This window comes from Cavia porcellus, unplaced genomic scaffold, assembly GCF_034190915.1.
Source record: "Cavia porcellus strain 051 isolate PalLab524CR breed Dunkin Hartley unplaced genomic scaffold, mCavPor4.1 scaffold_8, whole genome shotgun sequence".
Lineage (NCBI taxonomy): Eukaryota > Metazoa > Chordata > Mammalia > Rodentia > Caviidae > Cavia > Cavia porcellus.
The window spans coordinates 22,796,552-22,818,231 of record NW_026947491.1 but is presented as its reverse complement, the minus strand read 5'-3'; the positions used below and the strand labels follow the sequence as shown (position 1 = coordinate 22,818,231).

Genomic DNA, 21,680 nt, shown 5'->3' with positions numbered 1-21,680 from the left:
ACTTTTTAAACCTGCTGAACACACATGCCTTGATGTGTATTTCAGGATGGTTATGAAACCAAAAGTCAATTTATAATAGAAATCTAAATATAACATGTATATTATAAAATGCAGTGCACTGTGAATCCCTGGCTGTGTCTCCCATGGTGTCCTGTTACTCAGACCAGAGACTCGTGGCTGTGTCCCCAACATGAGCCTGCGAAGCTTTGCATTGTGCCATGAGTGAAGTTTAAAATCAAGTTTAAACTGCAAGTTTTCTCACAGTTATCTAAGGTAAAGGCCTCCTGAACGTTAGTGAACCCACTATTCATTTCACATTGAAAAAGGTTTTGCTCAGTTATCCAGGGTGGCCTTGGTGATTTACTATTCCTAAGTGTCCCAAGTGGCTGACATTGAAGTTGTGCACCGCCATGCCTCACTGATGTTTATTTTACCCAACCACTGAAATGTGATTGAAATTTGGTGATTTAAGAGCAGAAATATTTACCTAAGCACAGTAGTACATGCCTGAAATCCCAGCACTACAGACTCTCAGAGAGTTCAAGGATAACATCATGAGTTCAGGGACAGTCTGCACTACAGAAGGTAACCTAGTTCCCCCTTTCTCCCAAAACAGAAGCAAAATCATATAACTATTAAGGAAGCACATGTCTGTCAACTCAATATTCAAGAAAGTGGCAAAGGAGAAAGTCACAGAAACTAGAAGTCTCCTCAGGGGCAAGTTCTCAGCACTGAACTCACAGTGACCACTTCCGCTCCAGGCCGGGTAAGAGCCTTCCTCCCTTGGCCCACCTGATTGGATAGGCAGCCAGCCCCACCTTTAGTGACGATGGCTCCTGGACCCGTCTCTCTCCTGTGCTGTCAATCTCATCCCGCAAGATTAGTAATTCCATTTAAGGGCTTTACTCCTGGCTTTTCAGAGTTGCCCTGGATTTCTTAAAGGACTCACTGTGGTCTCTTAAAGAAAGGCCCCCAGTGTGCTGAGAAGGTTCCCAGGTGAGTGTCCTACAGAAGAGCCAATCATTGACGACAGAAAGCATTATGAGGCCAGGCCAGGACAAACTGAAGTGTTAGACCGGTGTCGCAAGGAAGACTCCAAGGGCCTCGCTCTCGTGTAAAAAACAAAGGGGTTTTTATTATTCCGTGTACATGGGGTCCTCCAAACAGGTGGAAACGGAGAACCCCTTACTCGAGCAGGGCTGTGCCTTTTAAGGCCTAAAACCGCAAAGCAAGCAAGCATTGTTACAGAAGCCAATCATAGCGATTAGAGCAGAGCTGATGGTGAGCTGTCCTTAAGGGATTGGGTTTTTTAGTGGGGCAAGGGAGTGTCTCCCTAGAAGGGGTGGCATTTCTTAGGAATGGGCGTTTGTCTCATGACTGAGAGATCTGCCCTAGGTTAAGACTGTTTGTCTTAACTGTTTAAGAACACTGGTTCCTGTGGGGGTGGAGCTGCACATAGTTTCGAAACTCGCACCACAAGGCCTCGTGAATAGAAAAGTCTAACAGCAATTAACAACCTTAATTACCTTACTTTAGCACCACAACCGTTCTATTTGTAGAGGGCAACAATGGTTAGCATATCAATTAGGTAAGATTTTACAATTCTTTACAGAGAGCATTGATTCATAACATATCAATCCTTTGCCCAGAGGAAAAGGAAGACACACATTTACAGTAAGGCCAAGTTACAGGTATTACTATGATATAAACGAAGCTATTTTTGTGAAGAATGTACAATCTAATACAATCTGATGCAATTAACACAATTTGTGACGGGGCTACCGGATAGGGAAGACCCAGGATGTCAGGAGCTATTACCTCAGGCCTTTGTTTTATGGCCTTTAGGAAGTTAAAACTTAACCTAGTTGGATTTGAAGGGAGAAGGGGAGGGGAAGCAGCAGATGGAACGAGCTTTCTTGGTCTGTTCAGAAGTGGTTGGGGGCGTTGTTTGGAATGAGGATGTAACTTTACAGCTAATACTTTCACAGTCTCAGTCTACTCGTTTCCTTTCAATTAAATTAGCATATTTCTACCAAGAGGAAGAGAGACATTGATGGAGCGGGAGATACAGAGAGACATAGAAAGAGAAACAGGAAAAAAAAAGAAACAGAGACAGAGAATGGAGAGAGAATACTATCATTGTATTATATAAAGCGCTAATTTCTAAATCACACGATGGAAGGGTTATATGTGCTACTAAAATCTCCAAATTTATATGGTACTGCGCCCCCTGCTGGTCCCGAGTGGCCTTGCAGCGAGATCCTGCGCGGGCGCACATTGGGGTCCTGTGTGTCCCTTGCCCAGTAATTCATTGTCGGTTCGTCCTGAGGCTGTTCATTCGCATGTGCGGCCTGTTTGGGGTACTGTCACTGGTAATGGTGACTCAGCTTTTTCCTGAATCTGCCTAGTTTGTGCTACTACCAGTTCTAATATGCAGGAGGGCCACTCCACTCTCTTCCCTTGAGCCTGGTTGACCCAGTCCTTGTCACAGCTACTGAAGGTGGTGGATTCCAGGCTGCGCGAGGAGGGTCGGGAGACACCCGAGGCTGCACCAAGCTAAACCAGGTCCCCACAGCTGCACCTCAGCCTGGACCCCTACAAACACAGTGGCATCCTGCTGAGGAAGCGCTGCATATGTCCATGGTTTACTGTACTCGTGCTCATTCACACTCAGTAGCTTTTGTTCTGCATTAGCTGCCTTTCAAAACAACAAAAAGGAAACCCTAGCTCAGTCCAAACTCCGTGGTGAGCCATCTGTGCTCAGTCCTGACCACCGAATGAGAATGGCTGGGCTGCTCTGCAGAGCTGCAGGCTCAGGGCTGGGCTGGTTTTCCTCAGCACAGGGAGACCCTTTCTTCATGGTCTCTAGCTACATAACAAATTCAGGCAACATAGGTAACACTGGTTGCATCCGACAGCATGTGGTATCTCATTGTGTGATAATGTGTTGCATCGAACTTCTCCCCAGTGTAAGATATTCCATGTCTATGACATGTGGACTTACCAGCAAACACTTTTCCACATTGCTCACAGATATAGGGTCTCTCCTCAGTGTGAATTCTCTTATTTGAAAATATTTGTGTGTAGTGAATGCTTTCCCACATTCCTTGCATACATATAGGCTTCCTGCATAGTACAATTTTTTTCATTTACTTTACAATAGTACTGTGAAGTGAATGCTTTCCCACATTGCTTACATACATATTGAAAAGATTTTGCCCTAAATGAGATGCTGTACTGGTGGGAGGCTGGGAGGTGAAAGGTCACCTTCCCCGCCCCTAAGCAATTTACCTGTGACATGAAATGAATTCCAATGGGCTACCTGTGCATCAGTAATGCCCCTTAGTCTCCACCCCAAACCTAAGCTACATGTATGCCCCTGCACAAGTGTCCAGCAAAGAGAAAGCCAGACCTCAGTAGTCTGGGGGTTCTCTTTCCACATTCTTAAAATAAAGGCCACTTTCATTTCATATTTCTATCTTTTTAGCCATGCCAAAAATTCTACCACATAGGTTTAATCACCAGTGTGAATCCTAGCATGTTTTTGTTTTTTGTTTTTTTGTTTTGTCTTTTTGCTTTTTATCGGTACCGGGTCTAGCACGTTTTTTATAACCTGTCTCTCTATTGAATGTTTTTCCACATTTGTTGCATACATAATTTTTATCCCCAGTGAGAATTTCTTCAAGTCTTTTACAGGCATTGCATCCACCAAATGCTTTCCCACATTGCTTACATACGTAGGGTTCCCCCTGCCCGCCCCAGTGTAGATTATCTCATGTGTTTGAAAATACTTATTGTAGTGAATGCTTCCCCACATTCTTTACATACATAAGGTTTCTTACCAGTGTGTGACTTGTATGTCTCTGATATGTGGACTTATCTGTGAATTCTTTTCTACATTGCTCATATACAGGTTTCTTAACTACATGATTACCTCCCTGTATTTTACAGGATCTCTATGTTGAAAGAATCTTGCCCTAGGCCAGACACTGTAGCCAGTAAAGCTTTGGAGGTAGAACCAAGAGGCTCTATGTTGAGGTCATCTTCCTCCCCACTAGGAATTTACCTGTGGCACGAAATGAATACCAATGGGCTACCTGTGCATCACTAATGCCCCTTAGGCACCACCCCCAACCTAAGCTACATGTATGCCCCCACACCATGTGTCTGCCGGAAAGAATGCCAGGCCCTGGAGACAAAGCCAGACCCTGGAGGGTTAGGGGGTCTCTCCCTACATTCTTAAAATAAAGGTCATTTATATTTCATACTTATCTTTTCAGCTGCGCCAAAATTCTATCATATGTAATAAAGTATTTCCACATTGATTACATATACATGCAGTTTCTGCCTAGTATGAAATCTTTTATATCTCTGAAATTACTATGAATTAGTGCTTTCATATATACCTTAGATATATGTCTTCTCCTTATCATGTTTTCTTTCGTGTGTTTGAATATAGTCTGAAGAAACGAAAGTTTTCCCACATTGTTTGTGATAAATGGGTTTCCCCAATATTTTTTTCATGCATTAGAACACCAGTAGGTGTGCTGGAGGTTTCTATACTTTTCTTACCAAAAAGGTCTTCTCTCCATGGAAGTTCACTCACTAACAGCAGAGGAGATTTTTTTTACAATGCTCATATTGAAAGGGTTTCTTGAAGTCTTTCTCATTTCATGCAGCTGAAAGAATTGAATCGATATCATTGTGTTCTTACAGCTTCTCTTCAAATCCCAAATATTTAGCTGGATGCAACTGAGTATGAGCCACAGTGCATACATTCAATTTTAAATGCTATCAAGGGCATTTTACACACAAGGCTTTCCCTAGGTTTAAAGCAGCTTGTTACATGTCTACCTGAGCATCTGGAGACCAAATGCGTATTTCTTCCTATTTTTTCCAAGCTTTACATTGATAGCACTTTTGTACTTTTCATTTCTGTAATAAAAAATGAATAACATATCTAACACAATAAAAATGATCTTCATAATAATTTACTAGGACAACTTCTAGTTTGATGCCTGCTAAGAAGTTTTGACAATAAATTGACCTAATACTTAGGAGAGTGCCTGCAAAACACACATTTCCAAGATGTCTTCCTTGCCAATGCTCCAGAAATGTGGGAAAATGCCTAAGCCAAACCAGATTGAAAGGAAAACTCTGCACCAGGAGATAAGAAAGCAGCGTTTAATTTTTACACTAGTGAACTACTGGATGTTCACATGAGTGGACTGTCATGAGATAATTCCTCCAAGGCAACAGTGCTAAATTTAGGAAGAGTTCACTTTATACAGAATTTGAAGTGGGAGGTACAAAGCAAGTGACAAAACATTACATAATTGGTTACATACATTGAGTCATATACTGAAAGACGAACTAGTCTTGAAACAAAGGAATTGTTTATCATAATACAGAATCACTGTGGGAACAAGGGTAAGGGGACTTTACAGAGTGAGCGTAGTTAAAGGTATTACCATAAAATAGGAATATTCTGGGGAGATGCCCTTGAACTAGCCCAAGGTGCCTTTAAGGTATAGACAATTACTCTGACTCAGTGCTCATCAGAAGTGTGCAACTGTAGAGACTCAAGGTCAATTCAACAGAAACAACAGAACAGATACTTCTAATTGATCATGAAGTATCTATAAGTTTGCTATCTTATAAATATGTTCCTACATTACAGTTTTGCCCCAGTAGAAAGACTGTAGATATGGGCACCATATCTTTATCAATTAAAAAAAAAACACAAGTGAGCATGTAGATTACACATGAGTTAACAAAGTCACCAGAAAGTGTGGCAAGAAAATTGCTGAATAGATGCCACTTCACATGAGGCTAAAGTGGAACTGGGAACAGGATGAGACTGGGGTGCCCACGGCCACAAACTTGAAGAGACCAGGATTAAGCCAGTAGAGAGGACAGGTCACAATGCCACAGATTTCATGGGGGGATCTAAAATTCTTCAGCTAAAATCTAGTCCAGTTGTATCCGTCTCAGACCACCTGGCCCCACACTTATATTTCCAGGCTCTAGGTAGTTTCTTTGTGTATTTGACTCCTGTCATCTGAGGCTGTCATCCAGGAATCAGGCTCAAATTCTAGTGCTCTTTGTCAGCAGGTGACCCTGGTTTCAAAATATGACAGCAAAATTATAAAGGAAGACTCCCCATTATGAATCGTCCTGGTCTCCCTCCCCTGCTCTGTAATTTGTAACTCATGCAGCCTTCCTGAATCTCACAATAGTGGGTAATGAGTGGCCAAATATTTGAGATCAAAGGGACAGGGAAAGTGATCTCAAATCTGAGCTGATGAGCAAAGTGACAGGTGCCATTCCTGGATTCCATATCGGTTACTGAAATGGTCCATCATGGTATTATTGAGTTTTGTCCTGTCTAAATGAGCTTGGTCCTGTCTTTCTAGTGTAGGGAGCAACTTTCCAACTGTATTTGGAGGAAGATTCCAATTTCTTCATTCTACAAGTAGTGTCATAACTGTACTCAGGCGATTTCAGACTGTTCTCTCGAAATGATTCCTGAACTCAGAGGGGAGCTGGTGAGAAGGGGTCAAGTCTACTCAAAGTGTGGCATGAGGCAGATGGTTTTATTACCTTAACAGGAACTCTGACCTCTTTTCAGGACTGAGACTGGAATCCAGCACATTTGTACTGAGCTATCTCTCAAGCCCTATTACTTTTTATTCTCAGACAGTTTTTCACTATGCTACTAAGTTGCCCAGGTGGAACTCTAATCATAAGGTTGAAATCATCTTGCTTAATGTTCTCAGATTGCTTAAATCGCATTATGGCTCCACCTTGCCTGTCTCTGAGCCATTTTATTAAAAAAAATAATAATAAAACATGAAAATAATATAAGTAGGAATTACATTCTAGTTACCTGGTAGTAATATTATACCTAAGGATCGGTGGAGAAACACTTAACTCCTTTGCCCAAGGTCACTGGAAAACCCACATTCAGACAGCTGTACATCCTTTCACTGTGGAGAGCCTGATGGGTGAAATGCACCCTCATCAGGGGTCAGACATCACAGGGTCTGACCTAAAATATTAATTCTGGAGCTTATTGAAGTGTGGGGTTCCCCTTTCCCATTGTAAAAGTGCACCCCCCTCAACCGACCATCTACTAAAACACTCCCACCTGAAGGCCCTCTCAGGCCCTCAGTGAAAGAGCCAAATTCATCCTATCTTTTCTCTGAGAAACCATGCAAATGAAGTCTAACTTACAGCATGAACTTCACAGATTTTTTTGTATACATGTTATAGACTGAATCTGGCAAATTTCTGCTTGCCAAAACCAAAATACTGTGTAGAAAGTCTCAAGGAAATTAGGGTCTAAATCTCAGAAAGCAGAGAAACCCACAGTGGCTCTTATGGTGTCTTCAGTTTTCTCCCTCTCTGCAGCTTTTCACTGTAAACACTCTTTCTGTTGGTGTTCTCTCCAGCTGGGAGCCACCTACAACGAAGGCTTCCTTGATGCCAAGGAAGCATCAAGGGGAAGTTCATTTCCATTTTCACACAGGTTCAATTTTGGGCCCATCACCAAGGTGTGATTATTCTGCATCACTACATTGATGAGTTAAGCAAGATCAGGAGGTTTAGCTCAAATCATTGAATACTGTTTGATTCATACTACATTAACCGAAAAAGAAAGGAAAATGCTTAGACAAATTATGCAGATTTAAAACTGATGAATATACCTTTGAGAATACAAAGAATTCTACAAATATTTACATGCATTCAAATAGGTTGGAAAACAGGCAATGATAAATGAACTCCTGCATTCCTTCAGGTCTTTCCAAATTGAGATGATGCTTGTCTTCCAGTGCTGTCTACCTTGGGATTCCTTTGCTCTGCTTAGTCTCTGAAATTATCTATCAACTTCACTTCCATTAACAACGACACACTCAGTCTTTCTACAGTGAATCCCAAACACGGAAAATGCATTTTCTTTTTATTTTTTGTGTTTTTCTTTTAAAAATATATTCCTGAGTCACATGAATATTTCTCAGCCTGAACCACACACTGTTACAAAAGTATTATCCTGTGGCAAAGAAAAAAGCGTTGAAGAATCTGTTAAATTTAGACATAGGGTGGAAGAGTGGTCATTCTAGGACAAGTTAGATGCTGTTTCTCATTTTAACAGTTGTCATTTGTCTCAGAAAAGTATATGCCTCTCTATATTTTTTGCCTGACAGGAGCTATGTACCTCTCCATTACAACACAATATACAGCAGGGTTTCCTTTCCTCAGTGGGGAAAGGAAAGTTCCATGTCTGCAATGTATATTTCCAATATTGGGGAGCTATATGTAACACACATAGAAACATACACATAGATATTGGATTACATATACATTTATAGAGATGGAATATGTTGATGAATATGTACTAATAAAAATTATCTTTTGAAATAGCCTTTCTTTTTGTGATTGTTTATCTTGTCACTAGCATGCCTACACAAAGACATTACATCTGGGAACGTGTACTTCTGAATGTGTCTGCCTAAATTCATCTAGAGAAACTAAAGCATGAGTCTTAGATCCAGGTCAGAAACAATGATTATGAGAAAAACTAGTTTCATCCGCAAAGACTGGGTATTGGTGGATCAAAAACTTGGAGAAAAAGGTTTGCGCATACTTGAGTTTTCTTAAAATTATGTCATTATTTTAAAATGATAAGACTACAGACACATCAATGGGATATTAATGTGTGATTTATTGAAAAACAAAATGAATATACTTTAGAATATTTCCATGTTTGCATGTGTTTTCTAAAAAAAATCTATTAAACAAATATTGTTAACCATATTTTTATATTATCTTCACAGGTCTCTCCTGTGGGAGTAAATTTCAAAGTACTTTCAAAATACTCTTACCTATTTACAATTTCACTTCATCATGATTTGTTTCATGTTTGACAATAGCCATGTACACTGAATGTTTTCCCACATTGCATACATAAGTCTTGGCCATAATGTGACATCATCCTAAAGTTTCACATCTCTGTCAAATGAATTTCTCCCCACATTTCTTATATGCAGTTACTCCCCAATGTGAAGAGAATTTTATACTTGTAAAATGAAAACCTTGCAGCAAATCTTTTCCACACTGCCTATGTACATAGGGTTTCTCCCCCTGTGCACTGTTTCCTGTATTTGATGGCATTTTGTCCACTTAATGCTCACCCCAATTGTTCAGACACCTAGGATTACTATGCAGAGTGAATTCTTTGTTTTGACAATCACTCTGGTATTGGAAGGATTCTCCATATTGCTCATATACATATACATAGGGCTTAAGAAATATTTCCTTTTTCTTGCAAGTGAAAATTAACATGTATTTCTAGTTTTTACCTTGGACTTTTAGAGTAATTTTTGTGTTCTTCAATTTCCTGGTTATACAGAAATACATAAAGTCATAATTTTATATAAGAATTCATTGATTTGTTATAATCATTTTATAATGGTTTCCCTCCTGAGATATACTTCCAAATATTATAACAGTCATATTTCTCAGCATTCTAAGCTTTATGAAAAACCTCACCTCAGTAGTTCAATTGTAAAGAGCAGTTCATTTAGCTAGCTTATACAATAAGGATAGCGATAGGAAAAGGCGTTAGGTAGAGGTGGGGTATTTGTGGATTTGGTAAGAATTAAAATGATAATAGACAAGGACAGCAGTGAACATTCTCCTCCACAATAAAATACAGACTCCTCTCTACTAGAGTTAGTTGCAGCGGCTAAGTCCAGAGTTCCTAAGTTTTTAGAAATTTAAACTACAAATAGGCAGTCTGTCTCTAAAACCTGATTTTTTTTTTTTTTACCTTGCATCCTGGGGAAACAGGTTAAACAGACTGACTTCAAAGTGGTCATTTTAGCTGGGTGCAGTAGCTGGCGACAGTAATCCCAGCACACTCTAGGCTAAGGAAGGAAGATGGCCAAGAGTTTGATGCCAAGCTAGGCTACACAGAGAAACTCTGTATGCAAACACAAGAAAGACAGCCAGGGATTTGGCTTAGTGGTGTAAGCACCTGTCTGGCAAGCATGAGGTTGTGAGTTTGATCCCTGGAACAAAAATAAAACCTCATAAGGAAGGAGGCAGGGCTGTGTTGTTTTAAATCCACAGAGCCGTGTGTGACATGTAGCTCACTACACACTTGGATTCGGCCTGGCAATCAAGGAGCTATTCTCATTTCTTCTTTTGTTCTGGACCCTCATTGTTCAGTGTTGTGAGATTTTGAGTTCATGCAGTAACATCATTGCAATAGAGGTCTCACATAAGTGATTCAAATAACACTTTTTTTCATTTTGCAGATGGAACCTAGGTTGGCCCCCAAAACCACTGCAACTCCTCAAACTGATGGAGGAACTAGTGTGCTTGGAGCTACCCAAGAAGACGTTCTAGGCCTACAGTGTCACAGTGGAGGCACTAGGCAGGACACACCGAACTGTCCCTGAGCAAAGGGAAGGAGAGACAGATGACGAGGCGGAAACACATTTTACGATGACCTCAGTATCTGGAGAGGAGCAGGGAAGCAGTAAATTGCTATAGCTGGTTCTGCCCACGTGCTTCTGAACTCACACAACTCCATCCCAATCCCAGCTCCCATCCTTTAACATTACCATTGCGATGCTTGAGGGTCTCCGAGGATCCTTTGCGGCCCGCACTAAGAAGTCACAGAAACTAGACGTGAGGTCAGCTAGGGGGATCTCAGCATTGAACTCAGAGTGAGCACTTCGGCACCAGGACCCAGAGAGCCCGCCTCCGCTAGCCCACCTGATTGGGTGTGGGGCTAGCTCCACCTTTATCGATTGGCTCCTGGACCCGTCTCTCTCCTGTGTTGTCAACCTCACCTGCCACGGTTAGGGCGTTATTCCTGGCTTTGTTAAAGGACTCTGTGTGGGTCCTGAGTGTTCTCAGAATGTTCCCGGGTGAATGTCTTATGGAAGAACCAATCCCTTGATGACAGACAACATCATGAGGCTGGGCCAGACCAGGCCAGGGAACATTGGAATGGGTGGGGCTGCTGTCTGGAATGAGGTGGTAGGCTTTATTGTCAAGAGATTATCACACAGAAGACTGGGGATTTAGCTCAGTGGCATAAGCACCTGACTTGTAAAGCAGGCAGTGGTGAGTTCGATCCCTGGTACCGATAAAAAAGAAGAAAAAAAAAGATTATTACATAGTCTCTTTCAGTCTACTCATTTTCATTCAACTAATTAGTATGTCCCCCCAATGGGAATGTATTACAGTGTGAATGAATATACTACACATAAATGGCAACAATTTTCTGAGAAAGAGTAAAGATGAAAGAAATTCAAACAGTCCAACTGCTTCAGACAAGATTCATACTGTATCCAGTGTCAATCATACCTAAATTTTGAAAGTAAACCTAGCCAATCGTGAGGCTCATGATGATCGCTGAAATAGAGTCCCACTCTTCATCCATTTGATCACTTCCTGGTATTAAGTGTGGGATACAAAAAGACTTTAGACTGTAAGTGAGAACATTTTTTGGCATACATAGAGTGCACTCTAGGGTCACTATATCAGTGCATGGCCCGTTTCTGATTAGTCACTCGACATCGAATCTAAAGTTCACTTAATCAACCCATAAATTTTAGATCTCAAACATAGACAGGACAAAAGAAAACCTGATGAAGCTGAAGTAAATTCACAGGCAGGCAATGGTACTAGAGCTAGGATCTCAGGGCCTGGCACAAGTTCCAAGGAAAGGGCTTTTTTGCCTCCTTAATCAATTCAGCCAGGAACAAAGGCCTCCAGTTATTTGGGTTGGGACCCACTACCTTCTCATCATAGCTGTCTGACCCTAATTTCTTTTGTTTCATGCAAATAAAGTGTTTTTGTTTTCTCTTTTAATCTTAGTGTCTTTAAACCCTTATTGTTATGTTTTACATTTCCTGGTTGGCTACAGAGCAGTGGGAGGGTGAGCACCACCACCTGTGACGTGGTCAGGCAGAAAATCATTGCTCTTCTTTTTCATGGATTCCCCTTAATGAGCAGCCAAAATCTTTTTTTTTTTCCTTCTTTCTTTCTTTCCAGTAAAACAAAAACAAAAACAAAATCTCCCCCAAGTTCTTGGCTTTTGTGTACAACTACATTCCTTATTACTGTGAGTCCCTGAGTTCAGTCTGCACAGAATTATTGAGTTTAATCCATTTTCTCTGTAATGACTACTGGTTGCCATATTAATAATGTCATATATTTTGCTCTTTGTCTAGTATACTGGCTTTTTTTTTTTTTTTTTTTTTTTTTTTTTGGTACTGGAGATCAAACTCAGGACCTTGTGCTCACTAGGCAGGTACTTATATGCCACTGAGCTAATCCCCACCTAACAACTGACTCTTGAATTAGAGATTTTCTCAGAAACATGCTGCCAAAGTTTTTAATTTCTAGTCATATATCTAATCAGATTTAATGGAGATGGGTGTATCTGACATAAAGTTCATAAATTTCTCTTTCCAAAGATCAAGCTCCTGACTTAGCTGAGCCCCTAATTCTCTCCTGACAAAAGCTTAGAAACCTTGTATTAGCAGGTACCATATGAAATTGCTGAATGTTCATTGGCGTGCTGTCTCTGTGATAACCTCCAGGTACTTACTTAGCCTTAATACTAAATGAATTCTGTTATTAATGTGTTTTGGATTCCTGAGTGTTTTTATCTTTACAATAAGGGACGGTAACTGAATTTTTGTCACTCTCCATTTGTGTTTCAGTCACTGACAAAATATCTGAAAAATTCAGATACTGGAATTTAAGTATTTAGCAGTAATATATTTGGTCCATATTTTCTGAAGTTCAGACCATTGGTGGGAATGTAAGATAGAGCACAAGAGCTCATCTCATACTGGTAAGAAGTAGAATGAGACACCAAAGGACTACATTCAAGGAGGAAGAGCCTATGGACAAGCTGTGTGTGTGTGTGTGTGTGTGTGTGTGTGTGTGTGTGTGTCTGTCTGTCTGTCTGTCTGTCTGTCTGTCTCTCTGTGTGTAACTGTGTGTGTGTACCTGTGTGTGCACACAGGGATTCTACAATCCCTCAGAGTCCCCTCCCCATTCCTTTTCTGCATAGCTCTTGACCTGCATCACAGTGCCGTTCAACCCCTCAGTGGCTTAAAGCTCAGTTCCATTCTGTCTTCTCACAGTTGTTCTGTCTTGGTGCACACTGATCTCACTCCCAGTGTCTCTCACACAGTGATGCATAAGAGGGTCCCCAGGGTCACAGGCACAGCTGCAGCAGAACTGCCTCTTAGACTAGTCGCTGGAGTTGAATGCATTACAGTGAATTAAAGCCTGTAGTAAGCATGACCTCCAGCACCTGTGTGCACAAGCATTCCAACCCTAGAAATTGATCAATAGTAAGAAATAGGAGACAACACATGTTGATAACTGACAGTGTTATGTAAAAAGGTAGAACAAAGGTGGTGCTTATTAATTGGAGATTAATAAGCTCTGACCTTCTGCCTTCCATCTGATAGAATTTTTGGCATGGCTAAAAAGATAAGAAATATGAAATAAAAGTGGCCTTTATTTTAAGAATGTGAAGAGACACTCTATGACCTCCGGGGTCTGGCATTCTCTCTGCCAAACATGTGGTATGGGGGCATACATGTAGCTTAGGTTTGGGATGAAGCCTAACGGGCATTACTGATGCACAGGTAACCCACTGGAATTCATTTCGTGCCACAGGTAGGGTTTAGGGGCGGGGAAGATGACCTGAAGATAGAGCCTCTTGGTTCCACCTCCCAGCCTCCCACCACTGCAGCTTCCCATCCAGGGCACAAAATCCTTTCACCATCCAAATTGAACACTCAGAGATAGAACATGACATGAATGTTGAGATAGAACATGACATGAATGTTGAGATAGAACATGACAGAGATAGAACTTGACATGTCCTACATCCAGCTCAGAGGACACTATGTCCCTCTCAGACCTGCTATACCCTCTGTCACCTAACCCTTCATATTCCCCAGGCAACCACCAGGATTGTGTGTTGGAATCCAGAGGAAGCCCTTGTTCCTCTGTCAGTGTCTCCTTGAGCAGGAAGTGGTCACTGCAGAGGGTTTAAGTCTGGCTTTGCTGACATTCTCCCTGTATCCTTTTCACCGGACAGGTGTCCCTGAGCTGAGACATGAGACTATCAGAGAGAAAAGTCACCTTCATGGGTCCCTACTGCTGCTTGGGCTCTGAGGCCTCTTGCTTCAAGCCTGGTGTTCTCATGATCCTCCTTCATGGTACCTCAGTCTCTATGCAGGCTCACACTGGGGTCCTCTATGTCCACTGCAAAGTAATAGAAGTCAGTTCTGAAGCTGTAATTTGCAGGAACGGCACATTTCGGGCATTGTGTCTGATGATGGAGATTTAACTTTTACTGGAATCTGCCAAGTTTACCATCAGTTTTATGATGCAGGAGAGCCATGCCACTCCCTTCCCTGGAGCAATGGGGACCCAGTCTACCTCAAGGCTCCAGATGGTGAATTCCGAGGCTGCACGGGGAGGTTTGGAGTTGCCCCAGCCTGTACAAAATCAACCCAGGACTCTACCAGCTGCACCTCATTCTGGACCCCTGCAAACTCAAGTAGCTAACAAAAGTAAGAGAAATTAATATCTGTAAAAATCATGGGAAATAAATTAAATTAGAAAAATACATTTACACTGCACCCAATATGAAGATTTTGTATAGAGAGTAGTGGTATATGAACATAAATCTAAAAAGCAAGTGAAACGTTTCAGACTCAGGAGAAACACTGAATATAACTTAAGATGCAAATCTAAATTGAGAAAAATAACCAAATAAAATTTCTGTGTGGAAAAGCTCATTTAATAGTCTTATGCAAGAATGGAGAAGCAACCGATACACTCCAAGCTCATCAATTTACTATAGAGGTTATCAAATCATACAGATTAGTCAATATTTTCCAATGATCAAGGAAAATATTATGCTATTATTCTTGTAAATAGCTATAATTCTTTGCAAATAAACTTGAAAAATCCTGAATCACATAAAAATGCAATGGATGAGAAAGTACTTTGGCCTTGATTCACATACCAGCATTGGAATAGAGACCAAAACAAAAAACAAACAAAACTCACAAAATAATTCTCCATGCAATTTCTATAATGCTGTGCAAGTTAGTAAATTTTCCAGTGTAGGCTTAACAGGCAGGGCTCTCATGAATCCGTCCTTATCAGCAAAACCTTCCCCTCCCTTGCTAACACATTACCACACTGCACATCTTTTTCAGCATTCTAATCTCTATGTAAATCTCACTGCAATAGTCCATTTCTAAAGAACAGTTCATTTAGTTACTGTATAAGTAGTAAGGCACCCAGCTAGAGAAAGAGCCTGAGGTAGATTTGGGAAACTAGTGATTTTGAAAGAATTAGAATAAGAATAAGCAATGATCTAGGATTTAGAACCATGAGTGAACTTTCTGCCCTACCAGGAATGCAAACTCCTCCCAACTAAAAGGAGTTGCAGCTGTCTGGGGATTTAGCGCAGCGGCATAAGCGCCTGCCTTGCAAGCAGGCAGTCGTGAGTTTGATCCCTGGTGCCGAAAAAAAACAAAAATAAAATAAAATAAAAGGAATTGCAGACACATCCTACTAAGCTTGAGTTTCTAGGAATTTAAAACAGAAAATACCCACTTTTTTTCTCAAATCCATTTCCTTTAAGATCTGCATGCTGAGGAAATGGTTAGAGAGCCTGAGATCCAAGTGGTTGTTTGTCTGGCATAGTGGCTTGCACATGTAGTCCCACCACTTAGGATGTTGAAGCGGTAGAAGCACCAAGAGCTGAAAAGCAGCCTGAACTATATAGTGAGTTCAAGTCAATCAAAACGCATAGTACTTCTGTGGCAAAAAAAAAAAGAGGATGTTTCACATCCACAGAGCTGTGTGTAACATGTGGCCAGTGAACAACTGAGCAATCACTGTGCTCTAATTGTTTATGATTCACTCTGTATTGAGCACCCATAAGGGCACTATCTTGGGGCGCTTCCTGGAATTCAAGGAACTATTCTTATTTCCAATGCAATCTCTCCTAACAACCTTCTTTGGTTCAAGAACTCATTCTTCAATGTTGTGAGATTATGAACTCTGTTTATTCAGTAACTTCATTGGAAACATTAGTCTCCCATAAGTAATTCAAATGATAATTTTTTCATTGCTGATCATGGAACCCAGGGTTGATCCCAAATCACTGCTCTGCTCAGATTGATAGAAATACATCTGTGCCTGTAGCTGTCCAAGATTGCATTCTGGGCTTGCAACACCACAGTGGTGACACTATGCGGGGGACCCAGAACTATCAATGCCTGAGCAAAGGGAAACAGAAACAGATGATAAAGTAAAAACCAAGACTTAGGAAGACCTCTGGATTTGGAGCTAAGCAGAAACACTATAAATTTCCATATCTAATTTTAGACACATCCATCCAGAAGTCAAACAATTTCATTGTAACTATAGTTTCTATCCCACAACATGATCACTGCAGGGCTTGAGAACCTCTGGCATTAGAATGCAGCTAGGCATTAGAATTCTAAGACCTAGAAAAAGGTAGTATCTCTCTCCTTAGAAATGCTAGTCTCAGTTCACATGAAGAATACATGTATTTAAGGACTGTATTCTTGGCTTTTTCAGAGCTGCCCTGCTTTAACTACGGGATTCAGTGAGCATTCCTGAAAGTATATCACAAATGTTCTCAGAAGGTGCCAGAATGAATGTGTTATAGAAGAACCAATTGCTTGATTACAGGAAATGCCATGAGTCCATGCCAGGCAGGACAAAATAGAATGTTGGGGCACTGTTGGGAATGAAATGGCAGGATTCAATGCCAAGAATTTCACCCTTTCATTCTACCCATTTTAATCCAAAAAATGAATACATGTCCCCAAAAAAAGAATACAACTTTAGTGTAAAAGAAGAAATTGGAGATAAATGATAGCAAATTTCTGGGAAAGAATAAAGATGAAAGAAAAGCAAATACTTACATTCTCTCAAACAAAGTTCATATGCTAACCAGGGTCATAAAAAATACCCAAATTGGAAGATAAACATAGCCAAGCATAACAGTCAGAATGGTTGCTAAAATAGAGCCCCACACTTGATCTACCTGATCACTTCCTAGGAATGAGACTAGAATACAAAAGGAATCTAAACTGTAAGGAAAACTTCTGTAAATATTTTAATACTAAATGTATCAAGATATCATGAGAATAATTCAAGTTAATGGCCTCTGTTATTAGAAGAGGAGCTCAAAATTGTGGCCATTATTTCTAGATATATATTATTATGGCAATCTCTTGAAGTATGTATACATAATTTTGTTCATACTCTCATTCATTAGACCATTAATTCATTAGACCATTTTGTACTTGTAAACTCAACTTGCAATTTAAGGTCTTTTTAACCAACCCATAACATTTAGATCTAAGACACTGATAGGAAGAAAGAAAACCTAATGAATCTCACTTAGAAATTTCCAGGTAGGCATTTTTACCTGGGTTGGGATCCTAGTGTCTGGCCCAAGTTCCAAGCGAATGGCATTTGTGCCTCTGAAAGCAGCCAGGAACAGAGGCCCTCAAATATCAGTCTCTATACCCACTCCTGCTTACAGGGAAGGTCTCTGCACCTCCATTCTTTTATTACTTTCCAATAAAATGTTTTCATTTTCCCTTTAAACTTTGTGAACCCTCATTGTTATAGAGTTTAAAATTTCCTTCCTTTATGGTACTTCAGTCTCTTCAAGGTAAGAATTCAAAAAAAGGAGATGTACAATAGCAAAGGCCTTTGGATTCCAGGTTGGATTTCCAAAGCCCACATTTGATGCCAGAAATTCATCATTCATCTGTGCAGAAAGCATCTTCTCTGGCTTGAACACCTGCTGGTGATGCTTCAAGAAAACCAGAAACCTTGCAGATAAATGAGCCCTACATTCCTGCAGACTGTCACTATCAGGCACCCTAAAGAAAGTGAAAGGTGAATAAAGAACTGATGGCAATGAAACAAAGAATCACCAAGGACAGAGAGTTGAAAAATTTGTTGAGAAAGGGAAAATATGAATATTAAGAGACTATAACATATTATATGAAATAAATATTATTTATTCTTTTACCTATATATAAAATGAAATCAGAGAGGGAGGGAGAGATGGAGAGACAGAGAGATTGAGAGAGAAAGAGAGAGAAGGAGAAATAGACAAAGAAAGAGAGGGAAAGGGACAGAGACATAGAAATAGCCAGCCGAGACATAGAGACAGAATGGAGAATATTATCATTGTATTTCATAAAGACTAATTTCTAAATTACAGAGTAGGAGGATTATTCATTCTGCTAAAGTTAACAAATTTATGAGCTATTTTGAAACATTTGCAAATATACCTTTCTTGAGTGCATATGCAGAATAAAGTCAGTAATTAAATATATAATTAATGCATTAAACAAAATTGGTCACTTAGATCTTGGTCATTTCCTCAGGGACCTGCTGTTTATGCATTTCTTCAAGTCATATGAAACTAAGTGAGAAGAGACTGGAGGCAAACAAGACCACCTGAGCGTTCTTTTTATTTTCAATTTTAAAGGGGATAAAATTAAACACAACAAAACAACAAAATAGGACATAAGAAAGCAATGTAAGAGATATAAATTTCAAAGCCAGATGACCTGAGATCTATTTATCATATTGTCACTTGTTTTCTTCCAAATAGTTGTCCATGTCTTCACATAGAGAATTCATACAAAACAACATAGTATAAAACTGATCTGAACAGAATGAAGAAGACATTTTAGGTCTTCAAAACAAGACAATAGAGAAGTCACTAATGGCTGTCATAGAGTCTCTCATTCTTTTCAAAATAGCTGTCCATACTTTCAAGTTTACTGAAGTTCAACAAGACAAAACAGGCTAAAATAACACCATTAATTAGAACAAAGCAAAACAGGGATAAAAAGAGATGGTAGAAGGAAATCCCCCCTATTTGCTACATTGCCTATGGTCAACCTCTCAAAGGATGTCCAGATCAGTGGCTCCCACTTGCTAATGGGGGGGGGGTGTTTGCACCAGCAGGCTCACAGCCACTCATGGATGGGGAGTAGGGGGAGGGTTGCTTGGTTTCCTGGCACTCCGGGACCCAGCATGGTGCAGGTTCCAGTAAATGATGGTGGCTCCTGTCCTGGGCTGCTGCAGCCCGCCAGGCTCATAGACGCTCACAGGGGTGGGGGGAGCGGATGGGGTTGCTTCAAGCTGTTTCTTTCTAATGAATTGACCATTTCACTGCCCAAGTTCTGAAATGGTCAACAGACCATAGAAAGATATCTCTTTAGGCTCCTTCTTGAAACCAACAGCATCAGGAAGCTTCCGGCCTTGATTCAGGACCAGCATTATTTTTTTCAGATATCAATATTTACATTTTGCCTTCTTGATGCAGCTTTGGTAATTCACAGGTATCCAGGAATTTGTCTATTTCTTTTGTGCTTTCATCTTAGTTGAATATTTTTTCTCAAATTCAGTATTGATGATCTTCTGTATTTCTGCAGAATCTGTTGAGATTTTGCCCTTTCATTCTTAATTGCATAAATATGAATCTTTTCTTTCATTTTTTGATAAGGTTGCAGAATGTTAGTCAACTTTATTTTCTCTCTCAAAGAGTCAACCTTTTGATTCTTTTTATGGATTTCTTAGTATGAACTGGATTAATTTCTACTGAAGCTGTAAGATTTCTTCCATCATACAAGATAGTGGATTGACTTGTTCTTGTTCTTCTTCTTTAAGTTTGAATTTCAACCTTGTTTCTTTAAGCTCCCTCAGGTTTCCTGATGTGTGAATTCAAGAATACAATTTTCCTTCATATGACTGCTTTCATGGCATCCCATAAGTTTCAGTATTTTAACTCAGTATACAAATTAGGAAAAGAATGTTAAGGTAACCCTTTACAATTGTCTTAGTGCCTATTTTATCATATCTGTAAACATTTGTTTTACATAGTTAGGTGCCCTGGTACTTGGTGCATATATATTTATTATTGGTATTTCTCTCTTCAAATTTTCCCTTAACAAGTATGGAGCAACCTTTGTTGCTCTTAATCAGTCTTGGCTTAAACTACACATAACTGGAAATGAAATGGGAATCCTGCTTTTTTCCTGGTTCCTGGTCCTGGTCCCATGAAGTTTTCTTTCCAATCTTTTGATTTTCTATGAATTTTTAAATGTATTTTTTCTGCAGTGTATTCTTCAGTCTTGTTTCTTGATCTGTTATGTTAGTTTCTTTTTTTCATTAGCAATTGAGAGTATTTGTATTGGTGATTAAAACTGATATGTATTTCTTAATGTTTGCTATATTTTTTTCTGTTGTCAATTTCCTTTCTTAGAAAGGAAACAGCCAGTTAAAACCCTAGAAAACTGTGGGCGCTTTTAGACTTTGTTACACTTTGAAGATTTTAATGCAACAAACCTGTAGATGCTTCAGATGTGGCAGACAGGGGGCCAAACATGTATTTCCATCCAAAGAATCCATTCTCTCTGAGAAAAAGAACTCATTGTCTTCTCATAGAGATCTGTCAAATTTTAGGATAACTTTCTTTCCTGGGTTTATGTTAGTTTCATTTCAGTTCCATTAAGGAATATGGAGATGTTTCCGGAAAATCCATAATAATTTTCCTAAAGAATGTGAACATTTTTTGTTATAACCCCGGTATATCCAAGGGAGGAGGATTCATAGCAAATCTTACACTCACCTGCCTATGCATAATGACTTATTCATCCTTACATGTTTAACTCAGCCACACATTGTAGTGCTCCGCACTCTGACATCCTATGAGGAGGTACAGCAGGTGGCGAGTGGAAGGGGAGGCTTTGGAAGGCCGTGGACATCAATCACCCTGTACTGATGAAGGACACATGTGCATTACTCCAGGGAACTTATCTCTTAGCCCCTGCTATCACTTCCTGTCCTCCCATCCCAAACAGACCATCGGCTTCATGCCCCTGATGGTTAGTTTTCCTTTCCTAGAGCTGATGGCGCTGAGCCTGTTCAGCTGTGAAGCACTTTGGTTGGTCTCCTTCAAGCAGTGTCTCCATGCTGGGCTCCTCCTGTGCTGCCAACACCCGCTATTATGGGACTGAAGCAACCAATTGTAACTTTTCATGCACCTGTCAACCATCTTGTGATGGCCATTTGTTATGTTTCTGGGTCGGGCCTTGAAAGCAAGCTATCAAAGCCATTCTTGTACATATGCTTTAGTGGATACCAACGTTTATTTCAAAGAAAATGTACTTAAATGTGAAATTACTTGATCATATTGCTGGTGTATGGATAACTTAGAAATTCTTACTGTTTCTTTGGAAGCAGATGTTTAAAGCAGAGTTATGTGGTTGCTTTTTTATTTTGCTTTGTGTTATTATGCTATACTATGCTATACGATGTTATGTCACATTATGTTATATGTCAATGAGGATTTTTGAAATTCCTTCAGTGTGTTTTCAGTGCTTTATGATTTCATTTTGAATAACCAACTTGAAGAAATATGAGAATATCCCATAACTCTGAGGAGTTTTGTTTTGGAGAAAATTTAAAAAGGAAAACATAGTCAGGGATGTTGGTGCATACCTGTCATTCCAGTACTCAGAAGGCTGAGGCAGGAGAATTTTTGT

The 21,680-nt window shown here is 40.0% G+C and overlaps 1 non-coding gene across 1 annotated transcript; it reads right to left on the bottom strand.

Moving 5' to 3' along the window:
- Positions 1–19,273: 19,273 nt before the first annotated feature.
- On the bottom strand, positions 19,274–19,410 carry LOC111755927 (small nucleolar RNA SNORA2/SNORA34 family). The gene has a single exon (XR_002790447.1). It is a non-coding gene; the product is annotated as a small nucleolar RNA SNORA2/SNORA34 family (small nucleolar RNA).
- Between the last annotated feature and the right edge of the window lie 2,270 nt (positions 19,411–21,680).